At 39.9% G+C, this 26,348-nt stretch overlaps 1 protein-coding gene across 38 annotated transcripts in view; it reads left to right on the top strand.

Annotated features, from left to right (window-relative positions):
• The window catches only part of LOC136427629 (protein 4.1-like), a 62,803-nt gene that overhangs the window by 1,059 nt on the left and 35,396 nt on the right, over positions 1-26,348 (top strand). For 5 of the 38 annotated variants that reach the window (XM_066416618.1, XM_066416638.1, XM_066416633.1 and 2 more), the window contains exon 1: positions 18,218-18,546. The exons of 1 other annotated variant lie outside the window; for it this stretch is intronic. The gene's annotated coding sequence lies outside the window, so the exon portion shown is untranslated. Of the gene's footprint in view, positions 1-12,144; positions 12,282-18,202; positions 18,547-26,348 lie in introns of those variants that run through there. 32 more of the 38 variants (XM_066416626.1, XM_066416644.1, XM_066416635.1 and 29 more) reach the window with 23 other exon arrangements.

Genomic DNA, 26,348 nt, shown 5'->3' with positions numbered 1-26,348 from the left:
GAATTGCAGTAAGCATCACAGAGTCCCACCGCATGTATTTTTATGTTTTCAGTGACATTTGTGTTTTTGTTGCCAGCAGAACTCAAGAACTTGATATGATATTTGGTATGTGGGTACGTAGGTGTTTACAAAATGAAGTTTGATTACTGGTTCAATACTTTGCGATGCTCTATATACATTCACATACCGAGGTAAGCATCTGGCTGGTCTCCATCCTCCATGGATGGGCTTAGGCCACTCCAATTTAATTTCTTGGTTAACAGATTTTTATTTTCCCAAAAAAATTTTTAGAAAAAAAATGTTTTCATGATTTTTTTCTTCTAAAATTTTTTTTTTTTTGAAGATAAAAATCTGTTAACCAAGAAATTAAATTGGTGTGGCCTTAGGGGTGTTTAAATTTGATCAGGCCCAGGCTGCTACTACTACTAGTACTGTACTAGTAAAGTTAGGCCTGTTTCTGGCAGCCTGTCTTTTTTAATTTTTGTAGTCCGCCTTTCGAGTTATCGCCGCCCCGGGAGCTAAGTGAAATCAACCCCGTAAACCAAACTCTAATCTGCCTGGGTGGGCAGGTGTCACCTGTACAGGGAAGCTCCTGATGGTAAGGTTACCAGGCTAGTAGTAAATGACCTGAAGGAGTTAGAAGGAACATGCTATACAAGTTTGTTATTCTACGTGACCTGTAAAACTGGTATGACCTGAGCAATGGCAGTATTCTATTGTACAATGGAGTCTAGCCTTGGTCCGCTTCCAACGGTCACGAGTTCCTACTCTGGAGTAGCAACCATTGAGAGTGGACCAAAGCTAACAAGGCTGGACTCCAGGCTAAGATTTAACCTGTAAGTGTGTAACCAATGGATGACCCCATCATCACTGGCCTGGACTTGGAACACCAGACAGTAGGAGTGGCTGTGAACCATGCTGGAACTATCCCTGATCAGTGCAGGGTGCCCTGGAGTGACTGATCCCTAGGATTACTCCAACGTGTCTCACCTTAAGAGGTGAAGGAACTGCTGGTTGAGGTGGCTGACTTGGCAGGTCAGGCTTTGAAGTCTGATCAAGTCTTCAGAATGATGAAGTGCTGTGATCATTTCTCCTTACTGTGTTCTTACTGCGCTGTGGTTGACCAAAGGAGTTAAGAATTTGTTTTTTGGCCAGCTGGTGTCATTATAATACAAGTGTGTGTGGTTAATACCAGTAAAAACTAGTACGTATTACCTACGTTGCTAAGGGAACTGAAAGTTTTCCATCTCGTGCTTGTTATACATGTACATGTATGTCATGAATACAGATTTTAAAAAAATATCAAACTGGTTCACTGGATTTTGATCCTTGGATGTAGCAAATCTCTTCTGAGTGAAAAAAAGATCCTGATATGAAGATATTCGAACAAAGAAATGGAAAGGAAGGAAAAAACCTACTAGAATCCAGTATGTTTGTCACTGAATGTGTGTTAACCATTCAAAGTCGGCTTTTCTTTCATGAAATCGGCACTGTAATGACAGATAACCTTTGGGGTCTGATATAGAGCAGCTGGTTGTAAGATGAATACAATGACTGCTGTGTACTTGACCTTCCCTGGTTCCACTGACAGTTCATGGACATGTTCTGATCATGCTGAGGTCACCAGCTTAAAGCTTGCACATCCCACACAGTTGTCCTCACTTTATCTAACGACAGGATAACTCTCTAGCCTGTCTGTGAGGGGAGGAACATGTAGTTGCACATGTAGTGTGATGTCAGCCAGTCAGATCGCTGTGTTCAGCAGTGTTAGCTACTAAAGTACAAGCTGATGGTGTTCACCAATCGCCAGATGTTGAAGAGTTTAGTCAGCCGTTTTTACTTTCAAGGTGCTTTTTAGATTTCGAGGCAGGCACCTGATGATGTTCAGATATGTCTGTAACTTTGTTCATGTTTACAACTTGGAGTCAAAATGGGTAACGCAATGTTTCTATCAACTTGGCATTGTGATTACTTGTTATAAACAAGGCGGTAAAATCAGCCTTTTTATTATTGTGGAAAGTACCTATATCTGAAGATTTAAGTGGAAATCCTCGCCAATTAACAGTATGTGTACATCTGTTTGGTATTCCAGTAGCCTTGGTATATATATATGTACCTTTTCTGTTGGAAATTTCACAAAATTAATTTAAGTTTTGTTTGCCTTTCATGTCAACCTTTAGTTCAGAGTACACACACATGTTTGACATACTGGATGACTGCAGCAATTGTCTTATCAGCCTTGCACCACAGTTGCCCCATTTGTGGTTCACTTGGTCAATACACGTGTCACGCAAACATGTTAAAGGGTGGCTGCCTTCTGTGCTATGTGGTTTATATGTCTATAGGATATTGGATTAGAGTTTTGTTCAGATATCCTATGATATACCAAGGACATCCTATATAATGTCCTTGGATATACCAACTTGATGGGCATGGTTATGTCCATATACTGGTATGACTTACTAGTATCCACGTCACAGGGTGTTAGGAGTAAAGCTATTATTCAGCAGTCACAGTAGAAGGTAACACCCAACTGGGCTCGAAATTCATAACACCCAACTGGGCTCGAAATTCATTTTTGGAAATAGGTGCACCCGACAAAAAAAATTTGGTGCACAGAAAAAATTTTGCGTGCACCACATAAGATAAAGTTGAATGTCAGCAAAACAAAATTACCAAGTTTAACGCTCTTTAGAACTACAATCTTGTAATTCTATAGCTAACTAGATACATCAAGTAGAATACAACGAAGGGTAATTTTAGCTATTCTGTCTAAAAGTCAAGTAAATCAAGTAAGTCAAGCTACTTACATTTCAAGAGTATTTTCTGTATACTAGTGTACAATAGTACCCTTACCTTATAGCCTACTAAAATATCTAGGTGCACTGGTGCACCCACAGTCAAAAATTAGGTGCATATACCCAATTTTGGGTGCACACAGGTGCACATGCACCCACTATTTCGAGGCCTGCCCAATCTTTCACATTCTAACTTAAAGAATGGAAGTAAACCCATGGTATGCCACTACAGATCTAGACTCAATAGCACCAGCAACTATAGACAAAATGGACGCTACTGTATGGTATGGATCAAATTGTAATTTTGTAGAGAACTTGCAGTTGATTATCATCAAATGTTCATTCAAACTGACTTTGAATAGTTTTACAAATGCATGAAGGCCAGGGGAAATCTGGCTAAATGGTACCTGATAGTTGATATCTTTCAATGTTGGAGAAACATTTTACTGCTATTGTAAGACTCAGTGTAATACATGTATATGGGATGAACACAGTATCACATGGTAGCATTAACTCATGACCAGGACTCTGAAGCCTTTTATCTACTTGACTTAGGAGTAAGGAGTCGACAAATAATTTTTTTCCTTAACCCCCCTCCATCCTTGATAATATAACAAGATTACATGGACATATATTTGCATAACCTGATTTGTACAGGTGACCCATGCCAACCTGTCCTGACTTCCAAATATACCCAGTCATTGACGTTACGGACTGGAGCAGGTTTTGAAATTAGTTTTTGGATGAGAAATTCTTATCATTTACCCCAACAGGGTTTACCTTGAATGCTGCCTCCCTGGCATGGAGAAAAATCTGTTTTAGCAGTTGTTCACCTAGTTTGATAAGTCATGTTAACCTAATCAGTGGTTGACCAATCAGTGCCTCAGGATTCAGGACTCTTGGGAGGGGATGGTTTGCCCAGCTGGATGTTTTGGGGTGTGGCTCCCTCTCCACATGGGTGTGTCAAGATTGGTTGCCATGGTAACTATCACAGCTGGTACAACCTGGAAAGAGGCACCGGGTTTGAGAATTTCTAGGTTTCCAAATTGTAAGATTTTGCAATTCTTTGTGCATGCTACACCGTGGTCCTATACTTCGGAAACTGTGGCAAGCCACAATTATGAACATATACTTTGCATAAACAGGATCGATTTTGAATCACAACTTTGTGTAATTTTCATGTCAATGATGTTGACTGTTCTTTTAGTATTGTTTTAGCATATATCAATCACTATACAATGTAGTTTTGAAGAAAGACTGAAGTACATTCAGGCGATTAAGGCCATGTCTGTATTGTTATTCTGTTCAGGACTCAAGACCATGCTGGCAAATATTAGTTAAAATTTAAGTGCACATTTTTCTTGTTAATAGTATGGTGGATGCAGTTCTCTCTATACTGGTCTAGATCATTCTCCAGCGGGATTGAATCAAAGTGTCTGATTGGTCATATATATTCCTATAACTCAGTGCAGGCACGTAGCCCCTGGCCAGTGAAGTTGTGAATTAATATGTCTGCACAGACCAGACCATTTCCCACATAAAAATCTATACCTTAAGGAGCAACTGTTGACTGCTCGGCAGTCAAGTCATGATCTTATTGACTTTCTACAAGACGTATTTGGAAATTCTGCTCAAGTTGCGCACGTAATGCACGTTATGGCAGAGTTGATATAATTTGAAAGTTTCTGTGGGAAATTTGGCAGGGAAAACGTATGTGTCTCCATGTAATAGTCAGCACTTTGTGACTCTGCAGGTAGCTAAGCACTCCAGACTCTATGTCTTGTGCTAATCTTGTAATGATTCACCTCATGCTGAATAATGAATCCTGTAATCGTCGCCAGAGGACAACGGGCGGGGCCGATGGGACCTGGTGCGTTCTAAAAAGGAAGTATGATGCTGTAATTATCGTGGGCTGCCCGGATGTGTTACCCAGACGTGAACTTGGAATCAGATTATGTCGGTGGATGTTTCTGGCGTGGTCTGCAGTTTTCTTGGGAGTTGCCCAGTCTGTGACGGATGCAACTCGTAGTTAATCAGATATTATGACAGTCTCAGTTTTGTCTTGTTGATTTGTAGGGCTCCAGTGAGCTTGTCAGTATCAACAACACAGGGGTGTACGTTTGTGCGAATAAATTATGATAACTGTGGTACCATGACATATACTGTACATGTATGTGTCTGTTAGATTGAACAATATTCCATGATGTAAAATTATACAGCACAATCCACCATGGAGTCTAACATGCCTTCATATATGTTACAAATGTACATGAATGCCAACGGTATTTTCTGAATGTATCACAGATATTTTTGTGAGGTCCCTCGCTTTCTTTCATGTTCAACCGTCAAGAGTAAGACAGCACCTGTTTTCCAACCTGCAGCTGCTGCAACAGGTGACGATTGTTGTTTGTCATGGAAAGGTCCACTAAATCTACAAGCAAACATTCTCAAGTTTGTATACAGATGTACTAGATGTATGGATTCGTTCTGCCAGTCCATTCTAGAGACGCTGAAGAAGAGTGATCGCTGTCACTCGAAACGTCCGGAAGTAATCTCTAAATCATGTACAGTTGTATACGTAGAGATTGCATTGTATCTAAATATACTAAAGTTTGGCTTGTTTTTCTTCCCAGTCTATTGCATCTTTCTATGGGTCATGCCCTTTGCATATGGTACACAATAAGTAATTTGGTATTGTTTGATTAATGTCTGAAGGCCTTACAGTGTCATTAGCTATTGACCTATGTAATTTTCCCTGACTGTGTTTTCAAAGTCCCTCACAGACATGGGTTGACTGCACAGATTTAACAACTTTGCCCTCATAGTCATTATCCATCAAACCACCTGTGTTTCACATTGAAGAAAGGGGTCGAGATCCTAGAGGTCAACATTTCTTCCAATTTAGCTGCTCTAAACTCACCACTGCCCAAAAGGCATGTGAAAAATCAATGTTGAAATTTGAATGATCATTGTAACAATGCATTTTGTACAAACATATGTGAGTATGAATTCCCGGGAGAAATCTTTATTCCCTTTTGTACAGTTCTATTGCTACATTTGTATTTACTTTTCCATGCATTTAAATGATTTTTAAAAAGTTTGAAAGAAAAAAAGAAGGGTTTTTGCATGAGAGAGATTTATTTATTTTATTTTACTTAACATATTCCCAAGGGACCTAGAGACCTTTTAAAAAAATCAGGTAACAGATGGAAGATCATATTGCGGAGTCAGATTTTTCCGCCTAAGAATTTTCTACTACACATTTGCTGACATATTTAAAAAATTTTATTTTTTCACCCACAAATTTTTCATGTGCAAGTTTTTCATGTGCACATTTTTACATGCAGAAAACCCATTCTCCGCTGCTTTGTGAGATCTGACTTGAAGTAAGCTCCAGTGAATCGTAACCTGATATCTAACCGTTACACCTTAACTGTATCCATTACTGGCAGTTACACGGGTCTCCCTTGCCATTGGACAGGTGTAATAATGATTAATTCCTGCTAGCTCAATTACCGAGACAGTATTGAGCTTGAAGTGGCCATGATTTACAACGTGTGGCAGGTAATAAAAACAATCCAGGCGTGTTGACAACACAAGTTTTACCATGGTACTCCAACAGTCCTGCTGTAACACTAAATCATGGGGGTAAAACGTCCAAGTCTGAGGCCTGGAAGGGGTTTGCAGTCACGATAAGCTTATAAGGGTTCCGTGTTATTCTTGTAATTCATAAACAAGTGTATTGTAAATCTTGAAAGTTTCGTGGTGGTTTTATTTTCGCAGTGACCTCTCCATTGCAAATTCATGACACTGTGAATATGTCTCCCTTGGACGACTACTGTACTATGAAATTATTTCAACTGTGAATCACAAACACTGCAAAAAGCTCATTTTACCTTCTACCGTGAAATAGAACCGCTGTGAAAGTACATGAATTCACAGAAGTTAGCGATGTAAGTTTAGCGAAGTAACCGTTTGTATCTCTTGTTGTAGAATTCAGCTTCCTGGGCAAAATGAAAAGAGCCTTACTGTAAGACACTTAGTACGGTGACTTAGTTGTCATATTTATACATTATGTATTTATATCCTATATCGTCCCAAACTATAATGATCATAGTATTGCCGTAAGGTGTATTTCTACCTTCAATGGCTACATGTGTAGGGATTAGACACTGCTGACATGCAAGGTACCAGCTAGAACTACTAATGGTTTTATCTGAAACATCATTTTCTTTCAGGATGGCGGGTTTCTCATTTTGATCTCTCTTTTGTCCAGTTCAGATAAGGAAAATGAATGGGAAGGACTCAGCTGTTTTCATTAGAGAGTGCAGGAAAAGTGCTGGGCTAGAGATTATTAATGATAACAGGTGGTAACACTAGAAAGATTGGGATAAATTTTTGTCCAGTTCTATCACAATATCTTGTTGGCTAGAATGGCTGCAAAAACAGAATAGGGGTTTGTAAGATGGCAATTTGAAAATTACACAACCAAGCAAGCACCTGTGGTTTTGTGTTTGTAATGAAAAGTGAATCGAGAACACCTCTCATATTCTTTTCCCCGTATCATGTTTCCGCGGTCTACCTTCTGCTGTATTGTCTGTAACAGCAGATAAGATTTCAAGCTTGTATCCGTTATCATAGACCAGCTTGTCCAGGGCTGAAAGTATCCGCAGTGGTTCAAATGCTGACAGGGTTACTCGATTTCTGAACGGTCTCTTGTGCCTGTTTTGTCAACATTGCGCCAACGGCTGCACAGAAATTTCACTCAGGCCAGCTGCAGCGTATGCCATAGCCTGCCCCCCCCCCCCCCCAGAACTTGGCATACACTATATATATACGTTTCAATTGCTTTAAACCTGGGGTGAACATGCCCATTTTTTTCAAACGTGAGAACGAGCTTTGTGGCCCTTTTAGTGGTACCGTCACATGGCATTTGGCGCCCGTCATGCAGGGCGAGATGTGCCGCATCACTGACGATGAAACACCTGGGCATTGTGACCCACCACAGAGCTGCGATTGTGTGTCCTCACAAGTGGAGCATCTTTAGTGGTGTACTGATAAGGGTAAAGCTTCAGATGTGGAGAGACTTCTCCAGTGTACCTGCGGTATTGTGTGCTGGTCTGAGAGGGGTTCGGATTAGTTCTGCATTATTGCAGTGTTTGTTTTTTGCAGGGATTTGACTCTTTCATGAGAAAATGATTGTTCTAAGCACGACGACACAATACAGTATGTTACAGAAAGGAAAAGGAAGGCTTGCTTTGCCAAAAGCAGAGAGGTAGAGAAAAGGTAAACTGCAAGCACATTGATGTAACAGTTCTATAGTTCTATTATTATGACCCTTGCAGTGAAATGTAGCATGATTTTTTTGACTATCAAAGAAGATGAGATCAGTTTCGAAGAGCAGTTTGTGAATAAACTGCAATCCAAGATTAGTTGGTTGCCTGTTTTTAATTCACTACCCACTAAAATGAAAGCAGCAAGGAAAAGATGGTATATGAACTGAATTGTAATTCTTTTTCATTTGCATTGCATTAACTTAGCTTAGAATCTGATTTTGTTGGGTTCTGTTCTACTAATGAACCCAAATCCCCCATCAATGATAATCGCCCAAATGACAATTATCGTGGGATACATATGTTTCTGAATTATAACTTCATTTCCATACGGCACTTCTCTAATGGTGACAAATATAGATTTCAAGTACTTCTTCAGAACCTGCAAATTACATAGATAGCACTGTAGCATTTCTGCATTCGCTTTATTGAATATCTATTAATAGCCATGACAATGGGTACATGATTTGCACGAGTAAGCAATCCATGTTATTTACTGTTATCAAATTCAAATCTGATTTCCTAAAGATTGATAGAATGGTATAATTTGTATAAGTTCATGCTATGTCATTACATAAATACATAGCTGTCCAAACAAAAGAGGCATTGGGTACTTAAGTGCACGTGCAGAAATCCTCATTTGAAATGGCTGCTAGCTATAGCTGCTGTCTATTTTGGTTGTCGAGGGGAGGGTGAATGCCCCTTTGGGATTGCAAAAAAGTAGTAGCTGGTTGGGGAAGACGGTTGCTTGGGAGAGGGTCTTACCTATGTAAAAATGGACGGGACTGTTTCAATGTGTCCTCTGACGGCAGGTGGTTGCCTGCGCCAGGTGGGTGCTCGGCCAGGTTTGACTGTACTAACGTACTACTAAGGAATGTTTTAAATTCATTCACACCATTTCAACATCGGTACAGTCATCTTTTAAAGCAGTGGTCTGTTTCTATGTGGTACCTTGCTTCTCTCATCATAGACCCCGTTCATACTAAATCCCGCAAATCGCGAAATCGCCCTGAGTCGCATTCCTTCACACCAGGGGTCGAACGAGCTCGAGTTGTAAAATCGCGTCCAACAGCTTGATCAACGGCGGACGCGTTATTCGATTGTCACCACTCTTACTGTTGTGTTCAATGACCTTCTTGTACTTCATCTTGAGTTTTTTTACCTTTAATAGTGCGGCATTACTTCCATGTTTTTGCGTATTTGGCCAACTCAGGTAGTCGCCACTTCAGCGTACACGCTCTGGTTTCGGTGGGATCCCTTGAGTTTCTTCTGAATCCCCACATCCCCGAAGATGGCCATCAGTACATGCGTTTTCGTCATTCCATACGCCAAAATCGCCGTCCGATTCTGACATATTTCCGCCGCATTCTGCGTAATATTCCAACAAGCTAGGATATAGATGAACATTGTATAATGAGCGGAAAGACTGAATTTGCAGATGACCCCTTGACCCATGACAGGGTTAATATGCAAAGTAAAGCACCCAACGCGCATCAAGGCGATTTCGAGCGTTCATACTAAGTCGGAATGCAGGCAAATCGCGAGTAAACCACCTCCGGAGGTGGTTTTGCGGAAAGCGATTTCGGGCGATTTCAAATGCGATTTGGAGCGTTCATACTAAGCCACATTATCGCGATTTCGGCGATTTCGCGATTTACGCGATTTAGTATGAACGGGGTCATAGATGACAAGAGGGAAATAAATCAAGTTAGATAAGATATCCCATTAAGATTGCTTGTTCTTGTTTGCTTTATCTGGGTTAATAAAGCCGCTGGGGGTCATTGGATGGATTTCCTAATTTTCTTTGTAACATTAATTTTGGACATCCCTGAAGGGACTTAAACCTCCTTCATAGTCCTCGCTTAGATCTAATGTTTGTTTGTTTGTATTGCATTCCCGGTAAACCGCCTCAAGGCGTAACACACCAGGATTGTACTGAAGAGTACAAGCTGCATATCTGGACAGATTTATATGATCCACTCCGGGAAGGACACCTGCTCTTTTCGATAAGTGTGGTGGGTTCTTTTACGTGCTCGAGGTGTGGCTCTCCTCAAACACGGGACCTCCATTTAATGTCCTATCCGAGGGACGTCCCTAACCGAAGCTAGGTACTCATTTACACCTAAGTGAAGTGAGGAAAGTCATGTAAAGTGCCTTTCCCAAGGGTACAACGTCAACGGGACAAATCAAGGAACCCCGGATTTGAACCCGGTATCTCTGGGTTCTGGGGCCAAACACCCTGCCACTGCGCCATGAGACGCTAATACAGCCAAATAATACATGATTGTTGCTTTCCTAGCAGTAAAATTGCTGTTCAGTTGTTCTTTAATCAGGCACAGTTACCTTCTTCCCACCATGTCCTTGTTACAAAGTGACAAGTGACCAATCACTAATAGCCCATGATCAATCTTTCCCTGATAAACCTTGACCTCCGGTGACCCCATTTCACACCTCAGTTGTAATAAATGCTGTATCAAAACCCATCTAGAATAAAGCAACTATCGACATCCTTAACTGGGGGGCATTATCAATAACCCGGGACATTTGCCAACCTCCTATTGATTTCACAATTTATGAATCCATTGCCGGATGATTTCCTACCTTCAACGGGGGGACGTTTTGTGTTGAAGGGTTTGTGCGCTATGTCGGGTACTTTGACAAAAAGAGTATGGACAGGCAAGAGGATTCTTTTTATAATGAAAGGAAGAAAGCAAGATAATATTGATGCATTTTGGAAAAGAAATTAAGGGCGTATGACGGGTTATTTCCAATTCAAATGGAACCACTCCTAGCATATTATATAATATATTATATGGTACTGATAGCTGTATACAAAAATGTACATGTATATCCAGTATGTGGAATGTCAGAGGTCCCCCCCTCCCCATTTCTCTGCTCATCCTTCAATCAACCTCATCTGTACAAAAACAGATTTATGGTACCCAATAAGAACAATTATAATTGCACCATATGTGAGGTCAGTGCTTCAGATCTAGTCAGTAGGAGATACCTCTCCTTCCCCTGAGGAAAATTGGTTTCGGACAGATACATTCTGCTGGAAATGGAGCATCTAGTTAATATGTATATAGGAGCAGTGGGGAAGGTAATACATGTACTAGTATTCTATACCTGACATTGTAGCATGTTTGGGAAGATTGATCAGTATGAAAGTATAATATTTGCTTTTATAGCACAATAGTTCTTTTGACCTGAAAACACAGTAAAGTCCTGTTTTATCTCAGCAGGTTTTGTGTCGCCCAAGTTAAATGTTCCCAGCAGAGGTATAATATGGTGATGACTCCGATTTATTTATTTTTTCCCTTAACCGTAATGTACAGGTAGTTTGTACAACATCTGCGGTATCAGCGTATGATGATGATGATGATATGCCAATAGGTGTTGGTAATGTTGAGATTGCCCGTCTCCAGAAGAAATCTTGACAAACCTGTAAGATTTGCTCTATTTCACGAAGGCAATAACAGTTTTTCAACCAGGCTTTTTATTGCCCAAGTGATGCTGTAATTGAAATTCACCTGCGACTCTCATCTTCATGTGATGCATGAAACTGCTTGATGTAATCTGGACCATTCCTGCAAATTGCACACCACATTGACTTCATTGCAGTTAGCGGTTTCATGGTCAAATGTCATGATAATGAATGGTGACAACACGGCTGTGTTGGAAAAATGTAGTATCTGTTTTTCTGTAACAAGATTGAGGGAATATTTGATTATCTGATTCTAATTATCTTGATCTGCTGGCATGCATGCGTGATGTTACAGAGCATTCACCAGATTTTATCCCACTGGTTCTTCATTATGTTCAGTTATGCGAGCAGCAATCTGTACGAGTACAAGCAACACATATTCCTAATGTCAGGATCTAACAGATGAGGAATCGTTGGTCCATATGCTTGCTACATACTTTAATTTGCCAGCTACACGAACTGATATTGCCTTCAATCATGGCGGTGGCCCGATAGCACGAGTCATGTTTTCGCTCATTTTCCACAGGGAAATTGACAGCAAGGATCCCCTGAGACATCTACGTACTTAGTTGTCGATTCTGCAATCCTGGAAATTGCAGCCCCAAATTCGAGGTCAATACAGAAGAGCTAAAACTTGGCAGCTGGTTCTCCTGTGAATTCAAGGTACATTTTCACAAATATACAGAAGAAGTTATGCATTGTAACCTTAAGCCACTCCAATTCAATTTCTTGGTTAACGGATTTTTATTTTCCCCCCAAAAAAACATTTTAGAAAAAAAAAATTCCTAAAAAATTTCTAAAAAATTTTTTTGGGAAAATAAAGATCCGTTAACCAAGAAATTAGATTGGTGTGGCCTTAATGCTGTGAAATGAACAAGCGAATATTTTGTAATTTTGTACCATTTTGATGATGGAAGTAATGGAATGATTGATGGACCTGTCATCGTCTATTTTCATGTACTATAGATGGGGTCAGCTGCAAATAACGTATCATGACAAGATTTCAGTAACGGTTCATGGAATTTGTTGTAAAAAAAATCAGTGGCCTGTTGAATATATTCAGAAGTGTTACAAGTAAAGTATGACAAGTTTTTATTATTCCTTTTTTTTACATTTAATTCTTTGGGCCTGTCCAAGGAAAATTTTTGAGGCAGGAGAATTACCCATCATCCAATTTTTATTTACAAATGACCCGCCATTGTGGGTAGATTTTTATAGGTCGTGCTCCCCTCCCATTCTTGAAATATTTTTCAAATTTCAAGCACTCTTTTTCATAAGTGCCTTATGTTTAGGCCAATATTCAACCAGTCTTCAACTAAAATAAGGGCCAATACCAACAGATCCAAGAGCAACTCTGGAACTCCCTTTCCTATCATTTCATAATCTATGAATGTTTAACATTTCACTAGTAATTGAAGCCTCTTTGCATTATTGGTTTGTATGAATTCTGACCCGTGATCTTTATCTTCATGAAGAAGATTAACCAGTTTATTTCTGTGATAATCTGTGGAAATTCAGATAAGATAAAGAAGTCCTATAGGTGAACACAGGGATAAACTGGTATGGACAGTGTTCTTATGCAAATGAATCTATTTTCAGCAGATTAAGTTGTGCAAAGCAGAGATTATACAGGCTTTTTTTCCAACAAATGGTTGACTGTGAAGACAAAGCAATTGTATTCACTAAGCCTTCATATATCAGGTTGCCCATGGGTGCATATATCTGAGGTGAGCATTTTCCCCAGCCATTACTCTGGGAGCACTCCACATCCACTTACCTCGGCCCTGGGTGCCTCTCAATGGAAACATTTTATTCCCAGCTTCATGTGATTCATGTATCTCCGAATCTTCTGGGTAAATCTGGTTCAAGATAGTCTTGGGGGTTAGGTAGTAATCTGAGAGAGCTATAAACCATTCTCTAGTCAGCACGTACGTGGCTCAATATCCGGACTAGAATTATCACCTGCTGCAGGGATATTTGAAAGGAGAACATGAATAATAGTCCTGGAGCAAAGCCACACGATAAAAATCGACTTAATGAAACTTATAGCATGCTAGGTCACGTCTTACTTCACTCTGAGTGTGCATTTATTCGAGTAATTTTCCCAATATTTAGAGGTTCCTTGTATTATAGGAAAGAAAATGGCAAGAGAGCTATTACATTATTTAGTCTAAGAAAAGAGTACTGCATGTATATTTCTAGTTTAGAACTGGATATTGAACCTTCATTTTATAAACTGTCAACTCCCTTAGTCACGTTGTTATCATTCCCTGCCAACATTGTATGCATAGCAGTTAATATATTTTTGGTCTGTGCCTCAGTGGTTGAATCCATTAGTACTTTTTTTAGAAACACCATAGGTGAAAATATGGTAGCCTTTAGACCTCAATGCTCATCGTACATTTATACAAATGTATATGGATACCGATTTAGCGGTGCACCTGTGGTGTGGTTAATGTCACACGAGATATAATAATAATAATGTATTTTTTAGACATTTGATGATAAAGTGGTCAGTGGAGACTTAATCTCCAAGCAGATGTTGGGAGGCTAAATTGTAATGTTTTCCTAACTACCTCCTGAGTTTGACACAGAATAGCACAACTGAGAAAAGGTAAGTGTTTAGCTTACCCAACATCTGCTTGGAGACCACCACTGTCCGTCTGATACTACTAGCAATGTTTTATTTTTATCACAAGTCATGTTGTTGACAGAAAGGATTTGTCAAGGGGTCACAATGCCCCATCAATGACCACAAAAACGTGTAAAAATGCTTGTGGTCATCAGTAGTTTGAAGTGCTTGTTTTGACAGTTTGTCTTTCAGTCGTTTACATTTTATACTATCGAGGTACTGTAAATGCAGAAATGTTCGCGGCGGTTTTATGATCGAGGTTTTCACGGTGAACTTTCAGCGCGAACTTAAAGCCACCGCACAACTTTTTGCCCAGCTATGACTGCAGCACTACTATTGTTTCAAACGCGAACTTAAAACCACCGCGAATACTCCATTTTCTGCCTACCGCGAAATAAAAACCTTGTGAACTTAAATGCATTTACAGTATTACAATTAGTACATTACTTTGACAAAGCTTACTGCCAACACTTGTAAGATGGGCTACCAGCAGTACCTTTTGTCTTAATTACATTAGACATACAGACATGTCAGACAAATGCATGTAATTTGCATGTGCAATTTTTGTACTAGAATTCTTCCATTTCGACCACACAAACAGCAGTTGCTTACAATACACAAAAACTTTTCAGAAATCTTGTCAGTTTAGCTTTTTACGTGAAGAGAACTAGTGTGATTATACACATTTAGATGTCGTAATATTGAATGCAATGCATGTATCGATTCTTCAATTACTGTACATCAAATCAGGCAAAGTAAGAGAGTCCCAACTACAGTGTACATGTATGTCTTAAAACAAGCGACTCACAGCCATTAGTAATTATAACAGCTCGCAAACCCTTACCAGAGGGTATGCGAGGACAATTGTTCCAATAAAAGGCTGGAGTGGAGGTCTTTCTTGTCATTTGTATCACCGTTATGAGTCTGAATTACGGGATAAGGCACACCTCGGACAATAGCACCTGCAGGGGATGGGGAAATAAAGGTTGACATTAGTGCTTCTGACTGCATTTAAGTCCCATTTAGGCCTGGCTATAGCTGGGAAGACCCTGTAATCCATGTCCACAGGGTAAGTTTAGTGTATTAGGAATGAAGTAATCTTTGCATCAGTAATTTGTACTTTGTTCCCAGTGTAGAATCGGACCTCCATGTAACTGTCTGTTCAAAGGAGCCCCCATGCAGCTTTCACATTAGCGTTGTCTTGCCAAACTAGAGGTAAAGAATGTTCATACACGAGACTAAAACATGGGGACCATCTAAACATATATTTCAGTGTTTTTAACTCATCTCACATTGTATTTCAATGATGAGGCTCCACCAAACCTCCTTGTGACAACTTTATGTGAATGCATGTATATTCTGGTCACACAGTGTTTATGATGACATATACATGTATAACACATACATGTACTTCCAATTGGTACATTTACTTTGAGATAACATTGTTTACAAAGCAATTAGCCCTGACAGACAAATTTATCTGTTATTCTGAAACAGACTGTGGCTACAGTCATAACTGTCTAGATGGGTTTGTGAATGATAGCTAGAATTCTTACATGCAGAACTTAAATGTGTCTTTGATAAATGAGTGTGTATCTAAATCCAGTGAAGTAGAGATAAACAAGACAATGAGAGCTGCATTGTGCTGGCAAGCCTGCTAGGTGGCAGCCCTGTACAAAAAAAGATGCAGGACCATCTGTATAGTAAAGTGACAGTCTAATGATTTGTTGGAAGGATTCTCCGGCAAATAGGAAACCCGGCCAAAAGGGCTCACGCAACTCTCAGACTGATTGTAGGGGCCTGTCGCTCACTTACAAGACAGAGATGCCAAGGAATTTGCAGATAATCCCATATTGTCCTTATCCAAGCTTCCAGTAGTTTGTTGATTGCGTGCTACAGTGGAAAGACTTGGAATGAAGTCCTGGAATGGCTTGCGTATGTCATCAAGACCTGTCTGCCAGACAAAACATTTAGTTTTCACCAGAAATACCCAGTAGAGTGAGCAAATGCTAAGTGGTTGTTTGTGTATAATTGTATAGAATGCATCATTACGATGACAGGAAAATATACTGTAATTCACTTTAAGTTCATGGTAGCAAAATTTCACGGTGTAAGAAAAATGGACATTTTCACTGAACTTTAACTTCACGGTGGTAGCAAGTGACTTGCAGAAAGGATGTGTGAAGGAATCATAAATAGGTTTTTCACTGTGATGTTAAGTTCACGGTCCAGCGGTGACAGTGAAAACAGTGAACTTAAAGTTACAGTGAAAGAAACAAGAACTACAGTATACAGAAGGTTGATTTGTAAAAGTTACATGCATTGAAGTCATGATGATCAACAAATTAGCAGATAGCAGAATGACAGCAGTTTGTATAATCTGTAGTGATAAAGGTACTGCCGTGGCAGAGTCATTCCTTCTGGGTGATTGACCTCTCTGACAAATTATGTGGAAAATTATATGGTTAGAGATTACAGGAGACAAGTGGTAACAAGAAGTTGCCCCGCCAGAAAGTCATAATTACATGTACTGTGTCACACAGGAGTTGTTTTAGTCTTGTGTACCTCCATACCTTGTTCAATCCTTTGACTCTTACCAAAAGTAGAAAAAAAAACCAGTGTATTGAAAATAAATCATCATGAAAATGATCAACATTAGAATAAATGAGCATGCTTTGAATCTGTAGAAGCAGTCACATTACTGTAAACATACTTCATGCAGTAGCTGCCTAAGTGGCTTATGTCTACACAAACAAATCAGGCTTAGGACCTGCAGCACCATATCAGCTCACCTTGACCGTAAATGGTCAGGAGAAGTCAGCCAAGAAATAGGAGGTAACTGCGATTACATCTGAGTGTACAAAGACTCTGGTTGTTGTACAGGTTCCTCCCCCTTTCAAAGTTGCCAAAGTGGAGAGGCTAATTGTTCGCGAGACTGAGGCGATTTAAGAGAGTCAAGTTTCTTGTCTGGTAAAGCTCTTGTTCAAGTACCAACGCCACGCTACCACCACCAACAAAATAAGCAGATAAGAGCTTTACTTTATATGGAGATGGGTATGTAACATTATCCTACCAATGTTGGTGCCTTCTTTTTAGAGGGTGATTTTCATCCACTGTTAACAACATGGTATTAGGATTTTAAGAGTTAACACCTCTGGCGAAAACCTCAAACAGACAGAACTTGATTTTCCACATTTTCTTTTGCCGGGTCACAAAAGATTGAAGTTTGACTGCAGACATAATTGCTGTTTTTGTATTGGCTTTCAATTGTGTTTTCGATGGCACCAACAAAGAAAAACAATGGCATGAATGAATGAATGTAATTAAAATATGATAATGTAAATACACTATTGAAACAATCTATTTGGAGGTACAACAGATGTGAAAACATAAGCAAGTAAAGGCATGCTGCCAGAGTTGAACAGCGTGGCCCAGAGTGTGAGGTCATTGTTTGCACCTGCTGTTACCTATAGCGTGGGGCGATGATGTCATCTCCAGTGCCTGTGATTGGTCAGTTTGAGCCTATGACCTTTTACATGAAATCCCACCGTTTTCTTTCAAGGAAAAAGCGGGATAAGCCCCTCAAAAATAGCGGTAGCTGTTTTCATGAACTCTAAGATAAGCCCAGACCATAAAGTGCATGCACCGCGCTCCTGTTTAATGTAGTAGGTTCTGTGGTCACATGACCCGAATTTTGACACATGGTCCCCGCAACTTCCCGCTACAGTATGGGCAAACAGGTCGATGTTTGTTAGATTGTTTAGTCATGGGCGGTGATAGTGTCCCACAGTTTAGTAGTGTAAAGACCGTCAGTGAAGGTACTGCCGTTTAGACACTGTTATCTATTCGCAGTATTTGTTAGGGGGAGAAAACGTGACGATTCACTCGTATACCGCACGCACCCCTCCTCTCTGCTACGTGCGGCGGCGGTTATCCGGTCCGGTTTCCCTTGTTCCAATGCCAGGGCGCGCGCGGCGAAATCAATTAACCATCCGCGACACAAAAACAAGTACCATATGTTATTGTCACAGAAAATCAAAATTATACCGATATTTTACACTTGCTTTAGCTAGTTGTCAACAACACAGGACGATGAAAAATTACAAGGCAATTATGGCGGGAGTACGGCGTGGTTTAACCCATTGGGAAGTGTAGCGGATGGATTTTTCTCCAGCCGCCAGTGTGCCGTAATTGCTTGGTGTGGAGATCGTCAGTTGCATGCTTGTGCCAGCCCGCCTGGAGGCCTGAGTCTCCCCGGAAACTTGCCGATAGCGAGCCCACAGGAGTCTTTAGAAGGTACGCTATTTTAAGTCACAAATTTGTGTAAGATACAGGGAAATTATGACGGATATCAAAGTCAGATTTAAGGTTATAAAAGGGGAGAACGCCACGTTCAGCCGGGACGTGATTCCTGTAAACAGCGAATACCGCCATTTTGTGTGTGGGTTTGAAAATGTTCGGGCGCACTTGGGCCATGTTATCGGTGATGTCTCGGTTTCCAGGCGGTAGAACAATCACTAGATTAGGCCTCTGCATTCTACAGACTGAACAAGATTATGGCTGCACAATTTTAGCCATGGAAATAGATAGTTAATTGGTCGCTCGCCCCTCCTCCCTCTTTTACTATGTGGCATATGATGTGTAAGACGAGTGTTGCACTTTTTGTGTGTAGCGAATTTGAAACTCTTCAGTTCCTCATAGATCGGCGGGAAATAGTAACAGGATTTTACACTATCTTTCCTTATGCAGCACCATACTTTCCCAACCGTTAATTTTGTAGGATGCTTGACATAAAAATTTTCACGTGAGTGCCGCGGGTCAAAGGTTTTCTTCCCAGCGGTGTTGCAAGGTAGATCTCCCGGTACGATAATTTTTACTGCCCGGCGTTTTAGACGGGAAGTGATCGCTGCTGTTTTAGTACGTCTTTCCAAGGCCCCGGAGAGCTTCATTGCCCTTTGGTGAAACCTGTGGCATAAACATGAGGCAGGTGCGCTGTGCTTTGTAGCAAAGCCAGGGTTATTCGTCTGTGTAGATCATCGCCGTTGGTAGGAGGACTGTTGTGTATGCGGAAGGGGACGCCATGAAGAAAAGGTCGTGTCACGCCCATGAACCTATATCTCATATAATGTGCACACAATGGCTGACTGCTGACGGCATGGGGGCTGCTCACTCAACTGTATTGTTTTGTTGGTGACCGTGGCTTTGGAATAGCGTTAGTGTTGAAGTCAGCTCCGCAAGACTCAGCCAACTAGGTCACTGATGGTCTCACTTATAATCCATATAGCATTCATTTCAAGGTAGATTTTAGCATGAAATTGGTTTTAGAGGGTTTGCTTTGGGACACTTTGAGAAGCTTTAGAACACAATATGCTGCTTTAAATTTACAGAAATGTGATTGATTTTTATTTAAACACTCGCTCCTTTTGTACTGAGCCCACTCTTTGAGGCAGATTTGGATCAAAGAAAATTGCTAAACTATTACTATCCATCCCCAGGCATCGGCTCATTTGTCCTAATTTGCTGTCTTCAGATTTGTGTCATTTGGTTTTTGGTGCCCTCTTCTTTCATCAAATTTAAAAGGAGTAGCTAGTACGATTCATTGAAACAGAAATGCTACACTAATTATACTACAATTAAAACATGCAAGGAGGAAAATAGTTGGTGGTTTGTGAGCGTTTTGCATGGAAATTGGAAATATTAGTAGAGATTAAGATGTCTTCAGATTCTAAGTACTGTCTAACCTACATTTCAATCCCAATTTTACTAGAACAGCCTTTGAGTAGTCTGACGATTATATGCTTACCAACAGCCAAATAAGTAGCACCCAAGCTGAGAAAATAACAGGAAACCTATTGTTCCTGTTTGTCTAAATGTTCTGTAGAGTTTAAAAATATAACTACCAGTAGCAAACATTCTAGGCTTTTTCTACCATTATATTTTGGCTGTGTTTAGAAATTGAGTGTAAGGCGTCATGAAATTGCTGATGTAGGCTTTTAGGTGAAGGTAGGTAGACAGTTTGTCTGGTGACTGATTTAATTACCAAGTATTTCACACTGCCATTGCCAAGTTGTTGCATGACATCATAGTTTCACTCAGCATTATGGTACTGCTTTTGTATATTTTTGTACTGATTATGTAACAGTTCCGGCATTTTTTTTCCATAATAATAACACAAATTGGCAATGTTAGTTAACTTTTTTTGTCCCCAACGTTTTCAAGGCAATTGACTTTGCAGGTTATTAGCAACTAAATTGTAACTTTATGACCACGCAATTTTTGTGCACTTAGAAAATATGTTTTATCCCTCATTCCCTGATCATCAAAATATTGTGCTTGTAATAAATCTCAAAGATGAATAGATGCTGTAATGGTATGATCTAGATGGTTTTATCTATTCCAGTATGTATGCCATTGGATTTTATTATGTCACAAGAAAATATTTTGATCCCTGATCATCAAAATATTGTGCTTGTAATTGATTTAAAAAATGAATAGATGCTGTAATGGTATGATCTAGATGGTTTTATCTATTCCAGTATGTATGCCATTGGATTTTATTATGTCACAGGTCATGTATTTTTCATGGCCAATAAAAGTGCAAGGTGAGGTCACACAAGCCCAATGAAATATTACCCAGCTGCAGTCAAATGAATCAAGTGTTGCAGGGTGTGGTGAAGTAATGTTGTTTGGATCCCTGCCACAAACTAGAGCAAATAGAATTGTCTGAGAGGTGCCAAGAGTTTAATATATTACCGTGAGTGAAGATGGATGGATGCCTGAGTAATCGTCATTTTGTAACTGTTAAGTGATGTATGTTGTTTTTGTTCTGAAATCACCTGTCATATTTCTCACAAATTCAAAATAGTAACTAGATGATACAAGCAAAAATATAATTACAAACTTGAACTATAACTGTATATTGGTAAGCTGGTGTGTAACGCCGAAGGGCGGTTATACCGGCTATACAGATACAGATATTAAACTCTTGGGAGTTCACAATTTTAGCAACACCATACATCCTCATTCTTTAAAGAATTTGGACTCGTAATGTTTTGAAGTGCAACTTAATAGTTCAAGTTTGTAATTATATTTTTGGATTGACCTGTGTAAATACCCTCCCAGATCCCTACTGTTGAAATGTAATATCTTGAGTAATTGGGGCTCGGGGAGATGATCCTTGTTATTGCTGCTGCAACAAATGTATTAGTCTGAAACTCATGGGAGTTGGAATTGCTGTGGGATATTAGCCACTGGTGCTGCTTGTATTATCAATTGCACTTTCCTTGAACTGTCTAGTAATATATGATCACCTGTACTATCAGCATTCTGATATTCCACATCCTGTAGCAGGTAGCATAAACTGTAAGTCAGAAAAGGTCTTGAAATTGCTTTTCTTGAATCAAGGTGGGTGTTTTTTTTAAATCAGCGCCGGTGTCTGTATTATTCTTCCCACTAAGGTGAAGTGTCATTATGACCTGGTAAGGATTGCTCCTGAGGAAAAGGTCTGTTTTCTCTAAAGAAGGCATGACAAGAGGGGAAGGAAAGAGTGATCCAGTGACAGGATGCTGCTTCCCCTCTGCTTTCCGCAACTTCCCCTTTGATCTTGTGGAAATAGCGAAGAGTGGACAGCTGCCCGGCAAGCGCGTTGGTCTGGAATTCCAGCTACAACTGACTGTATGTCATGATTGTGAAACGCTGCTTTTTGTAACCCCGTTTTGCTTGTGACAGCACACCGCTTCAGTGAGTTGCTTAGACCGTCCCATGCCTGTGCCTCTGCTCAAAGGAAGATGACCCTTTAGCTATGTAAACCAGGATATAGGCTTTGCTGCGTTCATAGGTCTTATGTAAAAGCCCTTTTGTCTATATGTTTATTAGTTTCTTACTACTAGTCTTTTCTGTGTGACTGGGGTGTGCCTGAGCTATAAAAACATTTGCTGTGGTTTCGTCTCTCACGTAGCTCCTATTAATTTCATTAAAGTCAATGGCAGTTGAAATATTGGGTGCTAGAAATGTTGGTCGGTTTCAGACAATTGTTTCAAAATTGGAGATGTTTGACTCCACTAGTATGGTTCCAGTTGTTGGTGTCACTTGCACAGTGCAAGCACGGTGCTACGGAGCCACGCTTTCATTTGTTTTAAGGGTCTGTGGTGTAGCCACCCAGCTTCTATTGTAGACAGCTGAGAAATATGACCCCGTTCATTAGGCGAATATCCTTCTCGTGCCTCCATTACCCTTTTCCTAAGTGCAAATTGTATGTACTACTGTTTCATGCTGGGGCTGTAGCAAGAATGGACAAGCAAATATCCTCCAAATGCAGGTGCTGCTACACTTTTTCCTTTGTTTACCGTGTATCTTAGAGTTTGCATGTTTATATTGTAATAGAAGAAGACTAATAACAGGTTATGTGGCATACTTGAGACAGGATGTTTGGTCCAAGGTAACTAAGAGGAAGTGTGTAATTTCTGACAAATCTGTTGTATTTTAGGAATGAAGTTTTCTGTGAATTAAATCTGGAGTATTAGTACTGTACAGCATATCAAGATGATGTGTTCCTTTGGTTTTGTCAACAAATCTATAAAGATAGAATTATAGATTTTATTAGGTGCTCTTAGGTGAGTTACATCAGAAAAACACCTTATAAATGTATAATGAAGTATGTCCATGTAAGGAAGTCTCCCTCTTCTAAATATAGGTGGTGACCTTGGATATCCTTTGACCTTGAGAAGACCTTCAAGTTTTTGTCAGTATGATGTTTAGAGGTCTATGCCCAACAAGGCTATATATGACATGTTATCACAGATTTGTATTATAAGAATACCATCCTTTAAATTTTTTCTCAAAGGTTTATATTCAAATAATGGGGTGTAAAGGAAAAATGCTTTGTGCTTAGTAAATAAAATCCAAAGGGGTGAAAAGATGCATATATAATGTAGTCCTTTGACCAGTACAAAAGTCAGAACCCTTGCACAAGTGCAGTGCTCGAAGTCGTATGTATCTTCATGTCTTGTTATAACATGAGATTGCTCACCTTAATGGTAAAAGAATGTTCTTTCATCCTTAAGAAATTGGATGCAGTCTTTTATTGTATTTGGTTGGTTGCCTTCTACAGCCAGGGAAGACCGTCTTGCCCAAGTGGATCAATAACAATTGCCTGTTTGGTATGCAGCCTGTGGTCTTGGTCCACTTCAATCTCCTCACACTCACAGTAAATTCATAATTCTTAAACCAATCTAGGCTGTGTCTTGCGGCAAATGGCAGCCAGCCGCCTTGGTGGAAAACAAACTACAAGTGGGACCCTGAGCATTAAGTCATGGTTGAGATATTTCCCTGTGTCTGGCAAAAGTCAGCAGCATCGTATATATCACGATTTCAGAGAGGGACCTGTTTAAAAGGGATTTCTAAATGCTTTGTGCACAAGCTACGGCCTTCAGGCTTTAAGTAGAAGGTAAAACCTCTGTTCTGGCGGTTTTCTGTCTGGTAGTAACTGTGGGGCATGGATAGCATTAGCAGCTTTTAAATTTTTGGTGTCAGTTCAGTTGATCGCGTTAAAAGGTTAAACGATCTGCTCAGTTTAGACGCAACTGAAGGTTACAGAACACAGAATCTATTTGCGAACCATCATTTGATAATTTGTCTCTGTTGCGTCATCAAAGGCAAATGCTGAAAGGCATGAATCATGATAGAGTAATGTAGGTGGGTGGATCTGAGCCCACAGTTTATCTGTGGTTCTACTCCCTGCTGAGGAAAGATTAGGTGTTTATAGACTGAGGTGAGAAAAGGCAGTGGGGTTGCCTAATGAGTTAACATGGTAATGACCCGCGATGAATACTGCTGGCATTAACACCTATTTGTTGATTTGAGATGCAGGATATGATTTTGAAATGGGGTGGCAGGCTCATGATTTTATATTTTGTGTGTTGTAAGTGATTGTGCTGACAGTTTAATGGAAATGAGATAAAGATGTATAACAAGCTTCAGTAACTGTGTTAGGCTTCAAGCAGATGTAACTTTGAAAATTAAAAACATGCTTACTATTCGGGGCTCGAAATTCAATTTTCGAAATGGGTAATTCTATAGCTAACTTCCAAAATTTCAAAGAAGTAATACATCAAATGCAGTATAACAAAAGGTTATATTGCTTTTTCTGATAACGTTGCTTTCATTTCAAGAATATTCTGTACTAGTGTACGTACCTTTACCCTATAGCGTACAAAATTATCTAGGTGCAACAGTGTACCCACATTCAAAAATTAGGTGCACAGGTATTTCGAGCCCTGTTAATGGAAATGAAATTAAGATGTACAACAGGCTTCTGTTACTATGTTAGTCTTCAAGCAGATGTAACTTGAAAAGCATGCTTACTATTCCAGCATGGTACAAAGCCATCATGGATTTGACCTAGAGTACATGGGGGACCTATCAATACTTGACTGGGGCATTCCTCCAGAGTTCTAGCAAGAAGCTGTGGGAGAGGGAACTATCCCCAGGCAAGTCATTATCAGCCCTTAGAATTCCTCTGGTAAGTCATGGATGGGTGGCAATCCTACTTTGAAAGCTTGAGGAATTTAGCTGTCACTTGTCGAGCACTCGCTATCGAGAAGATGGCCATTTTCCTGCTTGTGTTGGGTTGATGTCTTGTTTCAGAAGTTTGTAGCTAACAAGTTTTGTTGTTACTGCTATTACGTTTCTGCAATATTTATCACAGGCAAAGAAAATTTTCTGTCAATATTTCTAGGGTTGGAAGAAAGATGGCAGGTGCATTGGAAAAGCTTTCCATGTACATTTATGGTTTAGGATTAACAGTAATGTAGAATTTCTTTCCGTAGTCTTGACGCAGTTCAAGAACTTAACGTTGTTGCGTCTAAATTCTTTCTGCTACCATGGATATCCATTCAGAAGGATAAAAACTTGTTATGTGCTGACTTCATCATGGACTTGATGTAGGGAAAGTGACAGGAGGGAAAGGCACATGTTTGAAATAATCAGGCAGCCTCTAGGGAAGCCTGTCCCAGTATGGTGGACCAATTAGCGTATGTCAGATCCGAGGTGATAAGCAAGACTCCTTTTTTAGTTTGCCCAGTAGACAGGATAAAAAATCAACTGCCAATGACATAAAACTTTTGTTTCTGCAATAGAAAAGTTGCCTGTTTCTACATTTGCCAGCTGTTATAACCTTCCTTTGGCAGAACACACCTACATGGCAAAGACTTCAAACATTCCTAACAAATGAAAGTAGACTGCAAGATTACTTTTCAAACCCAGTATATAACCAGAAGGGACATGTGGGAAAGACATAACCAAGAATTATGACATTCAAACTCAGTTTGGATGAAATCCAGATAAGTTATAAATGTCAAGCTGCAAAAGAAATGTGTGTTTGACCTGCTTGGAATGCAAAAACAACGCTGAAGATTGAAGTTAATACGCACCTGATGCGGAATGCTTAGGTGCCAAGACAGCGTTGCTAATACCATAGATTATTGCATTTCCAGACAGAATACTAGTCTACACAGAGAAATTAGTCCATTAGCTGGGTGCATACAGTCAGTGTAGCGTCCCAGACTTTTGGTCTTTTGTTACAGGAGGTCCTTGAACTCTTTGACACCAAGCAGAATGAAAGAGAATTGCAAACCATCGGTGGGCGTGGCAAGAGAATACTGTAAATGCCGACATGTTGGCAGTGGTTTTATGTTTGCGGTTTTCGCGGCGACTTTTCACCGCGAACTTAAAGCCACGGCGAACATTTTTGTCCAATACTGTAGTAGTATGTGACTATAGCACTGCCGCGAACTTAAAACCACCGCGAACACTCCATTTTCCCCTTAGCGTGAAACATAAACCACGCAAACTTAAATGCATTTACAGTAACAACTAGATCTACTAACTGAGCAGTATTTTTAACATGGTGAAATAGGAAGCTAATAATGTCCACTCACTTTCATTACTGACGTGTAAAAAAAAATCAACACAAAACAAAACTTCAAAGACTTCAATAACTGGTAAATTAACCTGTAATTATACACATAGATTGCCATACCCTGTCTCATTTGCAAAATATTACACATTAATTTTTTCGGTAAAGGGTCTAGCAGAATGTC

The sequence above is a fragment of the Branchiostoma lanceolatum genome, chromosome 2 (assembly GCF_035083965.1).
Source record: "Branchiostoma lanceolatum isolate klBraLanc5 chromosome 2, klBraLanc5.hap2, whole genome shotgun sequence".
Classification (NCBI taxonomy): domain Eukaryota; kingdom Metazoa; phylum Chordata; class Leptocardii; order Amphioxiformes; family Branchiostomatidae; genus Branchiostoma; species Branchiostoma lanceolatum.
This window is presented reverse-complemented; position numbering and strand designations above follow the sequence as displayed.